Raw genomic sequence first — 14,729 nt, 5'->3', positions numbered from 1 at the left:
AGAAGGGGAGGAGCCTCCATGTCCGCTGGTCAGGCAGAAGAGGCTTCCGCATGGAGGTGAAGGCGCCTGAGGGGGCTTCCCAGCAGACATTTCCAGGAGGCTGAAGGATATACTAGCCTGCTGCTTCACCACGAGGGCTTGACTGGAGACAAAAATGGAGCCCTCTGCATTGTGACGGTGATTGGGACCTGACCCAGGAACCAGTCGGAATGAGAAGAGGTTTTTGGTCCAAACACAGAATAGTGCTCAAGATGTCCAGGGGCTACCAGTGTCCGAGAACTGATGGGGTATGAACTCACCAAACACCAGCAGGGTGTTTGTTCCTGTACCAGAACACCAGCCCTGGGGCAGGAAATGGCCTATTCTCTCCTCTGTCAGCCCCTTTCCCTGGACAGTGACAACATTTCCTTCAGGTTCTCCACCATTTTATAAATATCTTATCAAAACTCAAGGAGACTTGTCTCAGGTTCCTCCGTGACAGGGGTCTGTGTGCCCTAGTCCCTTGGTGCTCAGTAGAGCTCAGAGGTCAGCTGTCCCCAGAGCTTCAGGAATGAGAACTACTTCTCCATTCCAAGCAGCCTCCTGAGACCTAATTCCTTGTCCTGGGAAAGAGGAAAACCAGGCTCCAGCTCCCTCTGGGTCTGGCCTGTCACCAGCCCTGCCAGGCTGTGAGCCTGTCAGGGTAGGAAGCTTAGCCACTCATCCTTGGAGGCCCAGAGTCCAATGGGAAATGTCTAATGCATGTGGGCTTTTTGCTACAGGCACTAAGAGGAACAGTAATGATGTGACTTCTGTACTTCACTGACATGAGGATGTGCGGGGTTGAGAATTGGCCCCCCTCCCCAACAGAAAGAATTTTTTCCTGGAGTGATGCTGGAGATACAGCATTTGCAGTGTGTGAAACTTAAAACAGAACACTCAAAAGAGGAGGAATATAAACACCCACCTGCTTTTCCAAGGACATAAAATAGCTTTTAGAATGACACAAAGCCTCCTTTTTGTGCATATTTCACTCCATAGGGCACTTCCTAAATGAGTTGATGAATCTGGGTCCAGAAATTCTATCATGTGACTTAACCAGCTTTTTTTTTTTTTTTTCCATCCACCCTGATTGAAGCTGAAACATTCCAGGGAAAATCACTTTCCAAAACTTACACTTCTCCGGAGAGGCAGAAAATAGCTTTCTTTCAAACCCACTGTAAAGATTTCACTTAAAAAATAAAATAAAGTAAAATAAAATGGAACAAAACACTCCTGGCATCTAATCTGACTACAAATTGAAAACTATACTAGTGTTTACATGGTTTGGGGTTTTATTAGGAAAGAGCTGCCCAGCATTAATAATATGATGTTTAGCTGGAATGGAATCCCAGCTCTCCCTCTTTCCAGACTCTGGGGAAATGAGAACACCCTGTCCATGCTCCGGGCCTCCACTGGCTTCTTCAAGGAGGAGATGCTTGATTTAGGATGCAAATAAGAATCACGGCATCGTGGATTTCCACATAGAAGTCTGAGGTGGCTTCCCACATCGCTGGTATACGGATGTCATCAATCCTACTGTACAAATGAGGAAACTGAGGCTTAGTGGATTCAGTTCTTTTCCTAACACTACATAGGCAGTAAGTAGGAGAATACAATTTTGCATCTGAGTTTTTTTATTCATTTGTCAGATGCTTGATTCATCCAACTGACTCACTGTTCTCAAAGTGTGTGTATGTGTGAGAGAGAGAGAGAGAGACAGAGGGAGAGAGAGTGATTGTCTTTACTCCTATGGGGTATTTGCCCATGTCTGGAGACATTTTTGGATGTCACAACCAGAAAGGGCTCATAGCATCTAATGAGATGTGGGTAAGTATCTTACAATGCACGGAACAGCCCCACCCCCACCAACAAAGCAGACTTAATCAGACCCCAAATGTCAACAGAATGGAGATTAGAAACCCAGAACTGACTGTAAGGCCCAGATGACTACTTGAGCACCTGATGGTTCTGAAGGACACACACAGATGCTTGTTCTCACAGTCACACCAAGACAATGAGAATCCCTGGATAACCGACAAGTTCTGTCATCAGTAGAAAAGAATACCTACATTTTTCATGAAAATGATTTCAGGGAGAGGTGGTTAACTAATTGTGATTGAAATATTTGGGGGAAAATTAATGGAGTGATTTCCTTTTCCTTTCTCTGAATCACGATGGAACCTTATCATTCTGGCGACATTATAGTAGAAGTCATAGAGCCCAGCCCCAGAGGCAGGACTCCCCTTTGGAAATTTCCTAGGGAGATCCCTGAGAGCCAGTGGCAAGTCCAGACCACTGGCTCTGAGCATAGCATTGAGACCTTCTGTGACTGGGTGAGGGTCTGAACTGCCTCTTTGGGAAAATCACCCTCCAGAGGTCCCCAAAGCCAGAGCTTGATGAGTTGGGGTACTTAGTAGGAGTGAGCTTGACAGATTAAAAAAAGGGGGGAGGAGTAAATATGGAATCATCAGAACCACACCCAGGAAGATTCCTGAAATGGGAAACAGGAGCAAAGGAGCAGAGAAGAGCTCGGGAGCCAGTAAATCATGGACGTGCATAGAAAATGGCAAACAGGCAAGAACGAACAGGGGCTCGTTGTGAACATGGCCACACTTTTTCCTGGAGGGCTCCAGCTGCTGCTTTTAGGGGTACTAGGTGAGATAAGAAGCCGATGAACAAAGTATAATCCTGCTTCAACTCCGCAGTAGTATCTAGTTCTCCTGCCTGAAGCCCCAGCTTTTCCAGTCTTCTGAAATTCAGAAAGGCTAGCTCTACAGTTTGAGACAGAAATGAGGGCTCCGCCACGCTGTGCCGCTGACCAGGCAAGGCCTTTCCAGGGAAAAAGGCACACATGCTTTCATACTTCCCAACGCCAGCCCTCGTGGGCACTTGAGCTCTAAAAAGGCCAATTCTGAGCTTTATGGCAACACATGTGGGGACGATGGCCCCGGAAGCAGGACGGGGAAGACGCGATGTGTCTGGGGCCACGTATGCACAAAGACTCAAGGAGGACATGTTCCAGGCCATGCAGGGCCCGCAGAGCTGGGGCAGAAGCCGGCCTGTGCCATACTGTACTTAGCCTGTGCTCTCCAATTTCATCATTTCTGGCTCAAAATGGGCCTGCAATTTTCATTTCTTTATGGGCTTAAGTAATCTATTGCAAATGTCACCAGCAGGCTGTAATGCATTCTTGCCGAGGAAACTGTTCTTTCTCTTCAGTAACTTTCTGGTTGAAGATTTGCCGGGCCGGGTGACTGTTTTACATTAGCTATAATGGTGTTTACATTGGATGCACCGATGTTTAAATCACTGGACGTATTTGTTATGAGTAGGGAGGCAGTGGCATTGTTTAGCCCAAGTATCTGGGTTCGGGTGTGTGTGTGTGTGTGTGTGTGTGTGTGTGTGTGTGTGTGTGTGTTGGGGGGTGCTTCTATTAGTATTGATAATATTTTACAAGAGACCTTGCAGAGATGTTTATAATAATAGCAATGCTGTTTATCTTACCAGGATTATGTTGAAGCAACTTTAATTGTATTCATATTAAACATATCAATGTTAGAACTGATGTAATATGTTTAGCATTAATATGAAGGTTGCTAAGTTGGGGGCTTTTGAGATAGAATTAAAGAGCCAGGAAGACAATGGGACATATGGAAAGCATTTGGGGGGTTTCTGTTCTTGTCTAACAAGAAGGATTAGTGCGTTCGCCGAAATACAGTGTAAGACGTACAGCGGGCCGCGCTGCCCGCATCTGTTTCCCTTACGACCGGGCTCTCTTGGCTTGCGCGTGCGCACGCTCGCTCCGCGGTCCTCGCGCTCTCCCAGGCTCCGCCAAAGCCCAAAAGTCAGGGATACCTCAGATGCTTTGCAGCTGGCTGTCGCACCCAGAGATGTTTCAAAATGGATTTTGTAATGGCTTATAAAAGTCCCACATTGTGCACGGGCGGTTATTGAGTGTGATATAGTGTGCACAAGAATGTTCCAAATTCCCTCCGTGCTGTATCCATCAATCTGGCTCTATTAGGGTTGGCAGGATAATGGCTGGAGTGCGGCTCTGGACTTTATCTCCAGCTGAAAGAAGCATCCTAATTATCCACTCATCAGAGCTACCCCACTCCTGGCTCAGGGAGACCACTGCCAGCTCAGGCCCAGAAATTCCAAATCCTCACAGTCACCAGCCAGGCCCTCAAAGGCTGAGATGCAAGACTGCATCCAGCCCAGCTGGGGATTCGTGGTCCCTCATAAATCCTGGTGATGCATCTGATCCCCCAGCTGGACATACCGTCCATCCAGCGAGCCCATCAAGGCTCCGTTTCCCATTCCCCCTCCTTCCTGTCCTGCCCAGTTCCCTGGCCCCAGGCGATGCTCGGACACAGCTCAGGCCAGAGCTCTGGTTTTCTCTAGCTAGAGGATAATAGTTTTATTTCCCTCCTCAGCCTGTTGGGAGAATTAAATGGGGGAATGGTGACAGATGGCACCTAGCAGAGTGAGAACATCACGTACGTGTTTTTGGCACAACTAGAAAACATAGAGGAGCTTTAGGGCTTTATAGGAAATGAAAGGTTTGCTTGATGGAGACACGTCTGTTTTCTGCAAAATACTCAAAGACTATAAAGAAATTTCTTCTCTACACACTACGGCTCACGGATATTATCCCATAAGCTTGTATTATCATCATCCTTATTTTCATCCCCATTTTACCAATGAGGAAACTAAGGCTCAAAGAGATGAGATGAGTTGCCCATTTGCTCACTAATTATTTCCTGAACTCCTCTGTGCCGGCCACTCAGACTATGAAGTGCAGAGTCTCCTTCCCACCTCGGTTAACAAGTGACTGGGAACCGAGTGAACACATGGGTTTGCCTGCTCCGTCTATCTTTCCCTTCCTAAGCCACCCGGCTGCCTCCCTTCCAGAAAATTCCCAGGTGTGCAAATATGTGGGAGGGGATTAGGGTGTAGCACATGCATAACTAGTTGTGTTGTAAGGTACAGAGAAATTCACGGAGAGACGGTGCGGTGGGATTTGAGAAAAGGAGTGGACAGGGACTGGTAGACACAGAGGCCTCATGGAGGAGGTGAAATTTGAGCTATGCTTGGGAAATCAACAGGATTTAAATATGCAAAGGGAAAGTAGGACACTCGAGGTAGAGGGTGAGCAAAGGTATGGGGCAGGAATGCAGGAGGCACATGTGGGGACTACCAGGTAGTTTCCTTTGGATTCCAGGGATGGGTACAGAAAGGGAAGGAGTGGTCCTGCTGAGTGCTGATGAGTAGTAGATCAGAGCGAGTGGAGGAGATAAGTTTTTCCTTTAAGAAATAGGGAGCCATGGGAGGTTTTAGAGCAGCAGCATGACATACATGACCAGAGCTATGTTATCAGAAGATTAGACTAGAAGCTCTGGATGAAGTGGGTGTGGGAGGAGGAGGGACAAGCTAACCAACGGCACAGTAATCCAGGCAAAGGTGGGGTCTGGGGGTGGTGATAGTGGTAGACAGGGGCAGAGAATCTGCATGCCAGAAGTAGAAATGTGACTACATATAACTGTTTCCTCCCTTTGCCCCCTAAAGGAGCCATAATAGCAGCTCAAATGTGCTACCAAGATTCAGCCAGGTTGTGCCTTCCAAGCAGTGGGGGTGGTGTCCGTGCATCTCACCCTGAATGCACACTTGGGAGGATGGAGGAGACTGCTGGGGCCACTGTAACAAAGCACACAGTCTGGGCAGCGTAAACAGAAATGCATTTGCTCACAGTTTTAGAGGCTGGAAGTCCCAGATCACGGCATCAACAGGATGTCGCTTCTGAAGTCTCTGTCCTTGGCTTGTGGATGGCTGTCTCCTCTGGGTCTTCACGTGGTCTTCCCTCTGTACCTGCCCGTATCCAAATTTCCTCTTCCTACAAGCACACCCATCATACAAGATTAGGACCCAGGCTAATGGCCTCTTTAAAGACGATCTCCAAATACAGTCACATTCTTAGATAGTAGGGGTTAGGAACTCAACATATAAATGGGGGCAGGGGGACACAATTCAGCTCATATTCAGAGAGAGAAATTTAGTTTCCCCCTCATCCTTAGTGTTGTGCAAACCCACCCCCAGTCATAAGGCAAACTCTCAGGTTCTGCTCAATGGCTCCAAGGAAGGCTCACCTCTCATGGGAGCAGACAGAAGCAGGAGCGGGTAGTGGGTGGGCTCTAGCCTGCCTGTCCCATCCAGATCACACCTCTTCCACTCCCTAGCTGCGAGACCTTGCCAAGATTACGTATTCTCTCTGCACCTGCATTCTCTCATTTGTGAAGTGGAGATAACAGTAATCTCCACCTGAAAGGCTTGTCATGGAGGTTCACAGGGTGAATGTATGTAAAGATCTCACTTGGTGCCTAATAAGTGCTCAACACATGTTAATTATGACACGCATTCTGGCCACTGGCTGAGATGGAGGAGATAGGCAGTTAAAGGCAATAGGTCAAGAAGGGCTTTACCAAGGAGAAATCAGGTCCAGAGGATTTTATTAGCATTTTACAAGCCCACAGCCATGTGCATGTTTTTGTTCTCCAAAAGGCTGCACAGGTTAAGGAAGGCCACATCAACCTGAGGACTTCAACCTGAGGGTGCTTGGGTGGCTCAGTCAGTTGAGCATGGGACTCCTGCTTTCAGCTCAGGTCATGATCTCAGGGTCATGAAATCAAGCCCCGAGTTGGGCTCTGTGCTAAGCGTGAAGCCTGCTTAGGATTCTCACTCTCTCTCCCTGCTCTTCCCTCTCTCTCTCATAATAAACAAATAAACAGTTAATGGCAAAAATAAATACATAAATGAACGAAATTATCAAAATTTTCAATGAAGCTAGGATCAGACCCCACACGTTGCCCAGCAGCCTTGCTCACCTCACCCTAATCCTGTCCCTGGACCCCCCGGGGTTCCTTCCTGAGGCCAGTCTCTGTGAACTGCCCTGGGGGGAGAAACCATCTGGCCATTGCTGAGCCGTGGGACTTGAGGCCTACATGGAACGGTCTAGCATCACCTATGCCACAAGTGATTGAGTGGGAGGCTGAAGATAGACAAGCCTCCTAATGCAGTCGGCACCTGAGCAATGCTTATGGGAGCTAGAGAAGTCACGGTAGGTCTTGTTGAACGAGGCACTCACATCACTGGGTGTGCACGCTGAGTGGGGGGACGGGCATCCACGTTCAGGAGGACATCTTCACGAAACAGAGGCACCAAACTATGACCTCAAGAGGAGAACAGATGTGCATCTCAAACAGTTCCAAGTGGCTCCTGCAGAGCCAACAAACCTCTATAAAATCAGAACACCCCGGAATGGAGGAGACAGGTGAAGATCAGAGATGGTCTGTACCCTGACCGATGTTGCAGAGTGGAAAGACCAAAGAGAGCTCCAGACGGTGCCCGAAGCAGAAGCCTGGACATTATACCTGAGCATCAGAGCCACGCGTGGGCCTGCACAGGAGTCCCACGGTGCTCTGGGTGGGTTTGGTGCTGCTCCTAGGTGCTGAAGAGGGTACAGCCCAGAACATACAGGGGAGCCACAGAGGGACTCTGTGGCCAGGTGGGGGGTAGCCCAGGCTGCACAGAGCCGACACTACCCACCGAGCTGCAAGTTCCTCACAGTCTGGCCAGCACAGCCACGCTTCCTGGAGGCCCAGCAGAGTCCCAGTGATGCCCAGTATTCTGGCTCATGCTTTTACTATCAAACACGTCCCAGTCTGGACCTACGCCTGAAGAATCCCCGAAATACAGCACCCCTCCAGCAGAAGACATGGAACGGTGGCTTTTTCTCCTCCACCAGTAAATCCTTTCCACCTGACTGAGAGCTTCCCAAGGGCCAGGTCTGGGTCCACAGGGGCTGGCCCGGAGCCCGGCTCAGAGCAGGCACACTGGAAATCTTTGCTAAGCAGAACGAAATCAATGCCTGTCCCCTGCCGCGGCATCGGCCTTCCCGGGGCTCCCCATAAAGGCCTTCCTTCCCCGGCTCTGCGTCCTCCCAGGCAGAGACGACTGTCTCAGGGCCACTGTGCTGGGCGTGAGTCAGAGAGGAAAGCAGAAGTGAAAGCAAGCCAGAAAGCAAAGAGGCCCTCCCTGGCTCGTACTTGGCATGGAACCAGTGCAGAAGGCATATCCTGTGGGATAGGGACAGGGACAGGGACTCTGCTCTTTCCGCAGGAAGGGGAAACCCCAGTCCCGTTTCCCAAGCCCCTGCAGCAAGCCCCAGAGTGCCCGCAGCTGGAGACGACATACCTTAATGCGTAGCATCCCTCATGGGCCCTTTAGCTGAGGACGCTGCTCTGAGTGCGAGGAACTCGGGGCCAAGAGGCACAGGCACTTCCGGGGTTGGGAAGAGGACGAGTTCGGCATCACTCTGGGCCTCAGTGTGACCTTTCTGGATCCCACGTTTGTCTCCCTCAAATGTTCCTCTTGGGCATGAAGTCTCTCCTGAGCAAAGGTCCACCCTGGTGGCTGCCTTTGCCCCTCCCCCCAGGCTCTGAAGGTAACAGGCCTTATTCCCTTGGCCACCATTACGCGGTTGGTGTCCTCAGGGCCCCTCGGATCTGTGTTTCTCAGACTTCAGCACATCAGAGTCTCTGGAGGGGCTGATGATACAGATCACTGGGCTTCCCCACCCCAGAGCTTCCGATTCAGTAGGTCTGGAGTAGAGCCCAAGAATCTGAATTTTTTTTTTAATATTTTATTTATTTATTTGACAGACAAAGATCAGAAGTAGGCAGAGAGGCAGGCAGAGAGAGAGAGAGGAAGAAGAAGGCTCCCCACTGAGCAGGGAGCCCGATGCGGGGCTCGATCCCAGGATCCTGGGATCATGACCTGAGCCGAAGGCAGAGGCTTTAACCTACTGAGCCACCCAGGCGCCCCAAATTTGCATTTTCTAGCGAGTCGCCAGGTGACACTGATGTTGGTCTGGGGAGCACACTCTGGGTCTGGGGTTGGTCTGGGGAACACACTCTGAGAACTGCTGTTCAGGGATCCTCTTTGGGAAGAGGCCTGCTCCCAGCAGCTGGATGGTTCTCCCAAGCAGCACCCCTCCATCTGGCTGCACGATATAATCAGCCGGGGAGCTTGTAAAAGGTCCCACACTTCAGCCCACACCCTGGACCAATTACATTCAGATCTGGCAATGGGACCCAGACCACGAGTATTTTTTAAGTCTGCTCAGGTGATCCCAGGGTGCAATCAAGGTTAAGAAACACAACTCTCAGGCCGATTTTCCACAAACCTGATTTTCCTTGGCCCTTCTGCCAATCACAGCTGCCCATCCAGTGCGAAATGAGCTGGTCCCCTTTCTCCTCCACGTCCTCTTGGCATGATTTTTTCCACCTCATCACAAAGTCCTCTCGGCCTTCATCCATCTTCACGGGGTGCTGGGTGGGAGCTGGCAGGATCATAATTTGTAACAGTTTAAAATAAGATTCTGTAAATACTTATGCAACATTTATTTAATGGGGATGGCGAGAAATTTATTTTCTCTCAATACAAATTATGTTCAGAACCGGGTTCTCCTGATAATTTACTCCCATGGTCAAAAGACATCCAAAAAAGACATTTCCCATTTTTCTGTGGTTCTGAAACTCCCTTCAGTTGTCTTTTGTGATTTTCTGAATCAGACCAACTTCTTGGGAGGACTAATAAAGGTTTAAGTTGCAATAGCAAATGAATCACTAACCAAGAACACCACACCAGCATACGCTGGGGTTCCAGAGTCTCGGCTGACAGCTCCTGTCTGAGCAGGCCATAGAAGCATGCAGCCCAACTGGGCAATTGCTGGCAAGGCATTTTTTTTTTTTTTTTTAACTTCCACTCAAAGGCGTTTTGTACTTGGGTGAGAGAGAGACCAATTTACGTTTTGCCAATTATGTAAAGTGTTACACAGAGTTTCTAAATAAACTGGCACCATATTCCAATTCATTCCCAGGAAATTTGGCCTGCGAAGCCTTGGTACCCCTGGAGGTGGTCCAGTTGGCCTCCCCTTCCATCCACTTCGGCTTCCAAGTTATTCTTTCCATTACAAGCATTCATGGAGGTAGGTACGATAACCATTCTGCTCACCAGCAGAGTTGGCTCTTACCAAAATCAAGGCAGAAACATTCTCAGGCTGGGGGACACTGACGCCAATGCCCAGAGGCAACCGAGAGGCCCAGTAAGGCGAGGATTGCAGGCAAGGAGAGGAGAGCATCACTGATCTGAAGAGGGTATGTCACGTGACGGAGTAGAAACCGTGGGTTTGGAAAACGTTTTTGAAAGTCTGGCTTAGGAGAGGAAGAGGGAAATGAGAAAGAGAACGGTGGAAAGAAAGCAGGGCCAAAGAAGGAGTTTGTTTGTTTGTTTGTCCTTGAAGATGTGAAGTCATACCCCCAGGGTGCAAGAGGGCGGGTGCAGACTAAGAGATGAACCTAGAGGAGAGGGAGCTCCTAACACGTGGGGGTTTGTCCCACAAGGGGCAAGGAGGAGCAGGTGCAGGGGGGAATTTACCCAAGTTTGCTTGGCTTTGTTGTCTTGCTGTGCTGTTCCTGCCTGTTTTGTTCTCACCTTCCGAGGAGTACTTTAACTCCAACAAACTCCCATAGAAGGTACACATGACCGAGGGACAGGAGGGTCTGTTGCAGGGACAGGGATTTCTTGGAAGCAGATGGGGTCACAATGGCAAATACGACAACCAGGTTTCTAAAGTTCTACTTGGAGTGATTTTTTAAAAATTTCATTAGTTTTGTTTTGTTTTACTTTTTAATTAAGTTTGAGCATGCGAGAAGTATACTAATCTTACTGTAGGACCTGTTGAATCTTTACATATGTATACACCCCCATAACTGCCATGAGATCAAGATATAGAACACTCCCAGGGCCTCACGAATGTTCTCTGCTGGTCAGTACCCCATCCTGTAACCATTGTTCAGACTTCAGTCATGCAAGTTAAGCCTCTTGTTCTTGGGCTTCATAGAAATGAAAATACATAAAAATGGTTTCTTTTGATCAGTGCAATGTCTGAGATTCATCCATATGCTGGTAGGTATCACTATTTTATTCACCTTTTTTTACTGCTGTGAAGTATTCTATTACATGAAAAATTGCAATTTATGTAGCCATTCTTTTATTGATAGACATTTGACTGCTTCTAGTTTGGGGCTCTTATGAAGAAAAGTGCTGTGAACATTCTAGAATTTGTCTTTGGTGGGCACGTGCACTTTTTCCTCTTGGTGGTATATCTGAGAAGTCCTAGGTTGGCATATGTTCAGCGGTAGGGGTGTGTTAAGGTTTGAAGGCTTCCCATGACCCACAGGATAAGGCCAGAGCTTTAGAACACATGGCACCTTCCATTCTATGCCCTTGTCTACCTCTCACTCACCACCGCCCTCTGACAAATTGGCCAGAAGCCATCTGAACACCACACATTTCCCCTGATGTTCTTCATTGTCTGGTGCCTGCCCCAAGGCTCCTGCTGTCTCTGACACTGGTGACAGCTTCTTCCCTGGCTCTGCTGGAGAGCTCCACCACCCCTGAAGACGGCAGGCAAAAATGACTCCACCCCTGAATCTTTCTTTTCCCTCTTCCCTTACCTCTTACCTTTTCTCTTACCTCTTCTCTTAACTCTTCCCTTCTCGCCTGCCTAGAACATTATTATCTGTGCACTCCACTCCAAGCCTTCTGCGTGCACTTTTGTTAATTCCAACCAATCACCATGTTGAGATTACGTGTTAATGGGACTGTGGTCTCCTGCAATGTCTACATCCTGGTCATCCCTCTGTCCTCAAATTGTGCACAGGACCTCAAACTAAGAAGGTTCTTAATAACACTTTTTCAGATTTAATAAATGACTGGGATTGTAAATGAACAGGGAAGATGTCTTTTTCTTCTTCTCCATAGAGATGTAAGTCTAGGAGGTGAACGAACCAGTTCCTTAACATTCCAAGTGTACTTGTCAGGTCTGCCACAAATAATGAAGATAAAAGTGGACAAGACATAGGAGTGGGACTTCTGGGTGACAATTCCTTCTCTTCTTAAAGGAATGTATTTGTCAAACTCTGAAAGATGTGCTGAGGATTCAGACTTTGTCTCTGTACTACAATACCAAACACTCAGATACAGAGTTTTTGTTTTGTGGGTTTGGTTTTTTTTTTTTTTTTTGCAAACTGTCCAGTTGTTTCCAAATACACAGATGTTCTCCCCGATATAACCCAAATAGCTCTGTGTCTTTGTCATATTTTATTAAGATATTTGGTATCATGGAAACAGAGCATGGATAAAGTTGAAAATTCAGTAAAGACAGAGCCAAGGGCAGGAAATTTGGCCTACTCACTGGTCTCTAGAGCGTCCCTATGAGATGTGGCCCAGAGATGAATCCAGAAGGTCTATCTGAGATGAGCAAGGTCATCAAAACCCAACCATTCCAGAGAGTTCCCTGGTCAGTGCACTTCTGTTGGTCAGATATAGTTGTATGAAGGATCCCACCTCCCTGCTCCAATCCTTCCTGGCCATTTTGGATAACCACAGCCTTTTCTCGAACCAAGCACTGTGAACCTCTAGCCTGCACTTATGCTCACTCCATTGTCTGAAATGCCTCTTCTCCCAGCTCTTACCCAGCCCAGACTTTTCACCCCAGGCCCAGTGCCCCCAGTCAGAGTGTTCTTTTGCTGTCTTCTCTCAATCCCCTCAGTCCAAATCCTTCAAGAGTCAGCTCACGCGCCTGTTCCTTCAGAAAGTGATCTCACGTTACCCAGATACAAGTCTTCCTAACACTCTCCACTCCCTTTTGGGGGGCCACATGGCATTTTCTACATTGTAGCATGACTTTCTATGCATATGTCCCTGCCTCCCCCAAGTAGGTAAGTGCTTTAAGGGCATGGTCTGTTTCTCCTATATATTTGTGTCCCCCAAAGAAAACGACAGTCAACTAGAAATATTGCCTGATTGTGACAATTTCCGTTTATGACTTGGGACCATAATCTGGATGTCTTAAAATCAAGGGAATGGTGGAAAGAGCTCTGGATTCGGAGTCAGGCTGACCCGAGTCCCATGCCAGATCTGCTACCTCCAGTTCCCTGTCTTTAGACAAGGCGCCTCACCCCTCTGGGCCTTAGTCTTCCAGTCAGTAAAGGAACAGTATCTCCCAATCTGCTGGTAAAGTAGAATTAAATGGGGGTGCCCAATTATGTCAATATTTCTCTTTCCTATTTGGGATGAAAAATGAGTGATTCTTTGGGGCTATACCTCCTTTGTTCAGAGAAAGACACATTTGGTGTACAGATTCAACACAGAGGAGGCTGTAGGCCATGGGATGGGGCCTTTGTGTGGAAGACTGGGATTCAGGCCGACTTCTTACTGTAGCCCGGTGCCCTTCCTGGCCTGGCCTGGGTCATCATTTAGTGAACGAATGAGGTTTTACCCAGACGAGAGTCAGAGGAAAAGGTAAGGACGTTGTTCCCAGAATTGGGGACAGGGAAAGAGGCCGGCCTTTTAGAACTGAAGCATTCAATCAAAGAATCTTATCAGTCAGATTAAAAGGCAGAGTCTTCTACAGGAGTAAGTAGCATTGGGCCTCTTCAATCATACTCTGGCTCCCATTAGGATTCCTCCTTGAGCCTGGGGTCAGGCTGAAGCCCTGCCTGGGAGTCAGGTGACTCCACGGTGAGGTAGGAAAGACATCCAGAGCCTGACAGCATCTGCCTGGGTCCTGCTGGAGGGCAAGGAACCTCCACATTTCCTCTGGGCCCTTCAGCTCCCAAACCTCCCTAGCTCTCTGCCTGTCTGCTGAGTGCTGAGTGCGGAGTCCTGACCCCTCCCCGCTCATCTTTTCTCTCTCCCCTCTTTCTCCTCTACCTCCTTGATCATACAATGGCGGGGTACACAAAAGCCGCAAATTCCAAGCTATATGTAGCAGAGAGCGGCTGTTTGTCCCAAAATACCACGTCGCTGACTACAGCAAACACAAATTACAAGCTTTATCTAATCACAGTTATGTGACCAGTCATTTTTGGTTTCCAAAAACGGTGGTGAGTGGCGTGCTCCTGCAGCTGGTGGTGGCTCCAGCTCGGGTTTCAGATCTCAAGTGCACACAGATGCACACGGACATGGGCATCCCAAGTGACCCATTCAGAAAGGGAAACAGGAGAGGGAGAGGGAGGAAGTACAACTCACCAGATAAACAAATTCCGCTGGTGCGGGCCTCAAAAATAAATGATTCAAGATTAAGCAGCATGGCCACTGTGCCAAAGGCTATCCGCATTCATCTCCCTGGCATACAGTTTGACACCAAATTAATTGTCCAATGGCCACACCAGGGACTGGAGAAAGTGAAGCTTGTTTGGAAATCACATTTCATTTGGGACTTGGGTTCTTCGGTCCTCCTATCTTTTCAAGAAGAGTAGCTGCCTGTGGGATCGAGACAAGAGCACTGGACTTGGGAGTCTGGAACCTGAGCTGGTTATGACCGTGATCTTGAGTATGCCAGCCCCCTTCTCTGTAGGACCTTGTGACTAAGGTGAGGCCCGGGCTGATGGGAAAGATGGGGGTGCCTATGGAAGGGTCACCAGTCCACCAGGGACTGCTTGCTGGGGGCTGGATGCCCTTTGTGCAACCTTTCATAAGCATTCTGACTGCTCCTTACTCCCCTGCATGTGGGCTTGGGCTTGCTAGGAACAGTCAGGAGAGAGGTTCAGCCTCTTTCATCACATCTTGTGGCTTCTATCTCC

The sequence above is a fragment of the Enhydra lutris genome, unplaced genomic scaffold (assembly GCF_002288905.1).
Source record: "Enhydra lutris kenyoni isolate GAN:26980312 unplaced genomic scaffold, ASM228890v2 scaffoldscaffold13, whole genome shotgun sequence".
In the NCBI taxonomy this organism is placed as follows: Eukaryota; Metazoa; Chordata; class Mammalia; order Carnivora; family Mustelidae; genus Enhydra; species Enhydra lutris.
Note: the sequence above shows the minus strand (reverse complement) of the source record.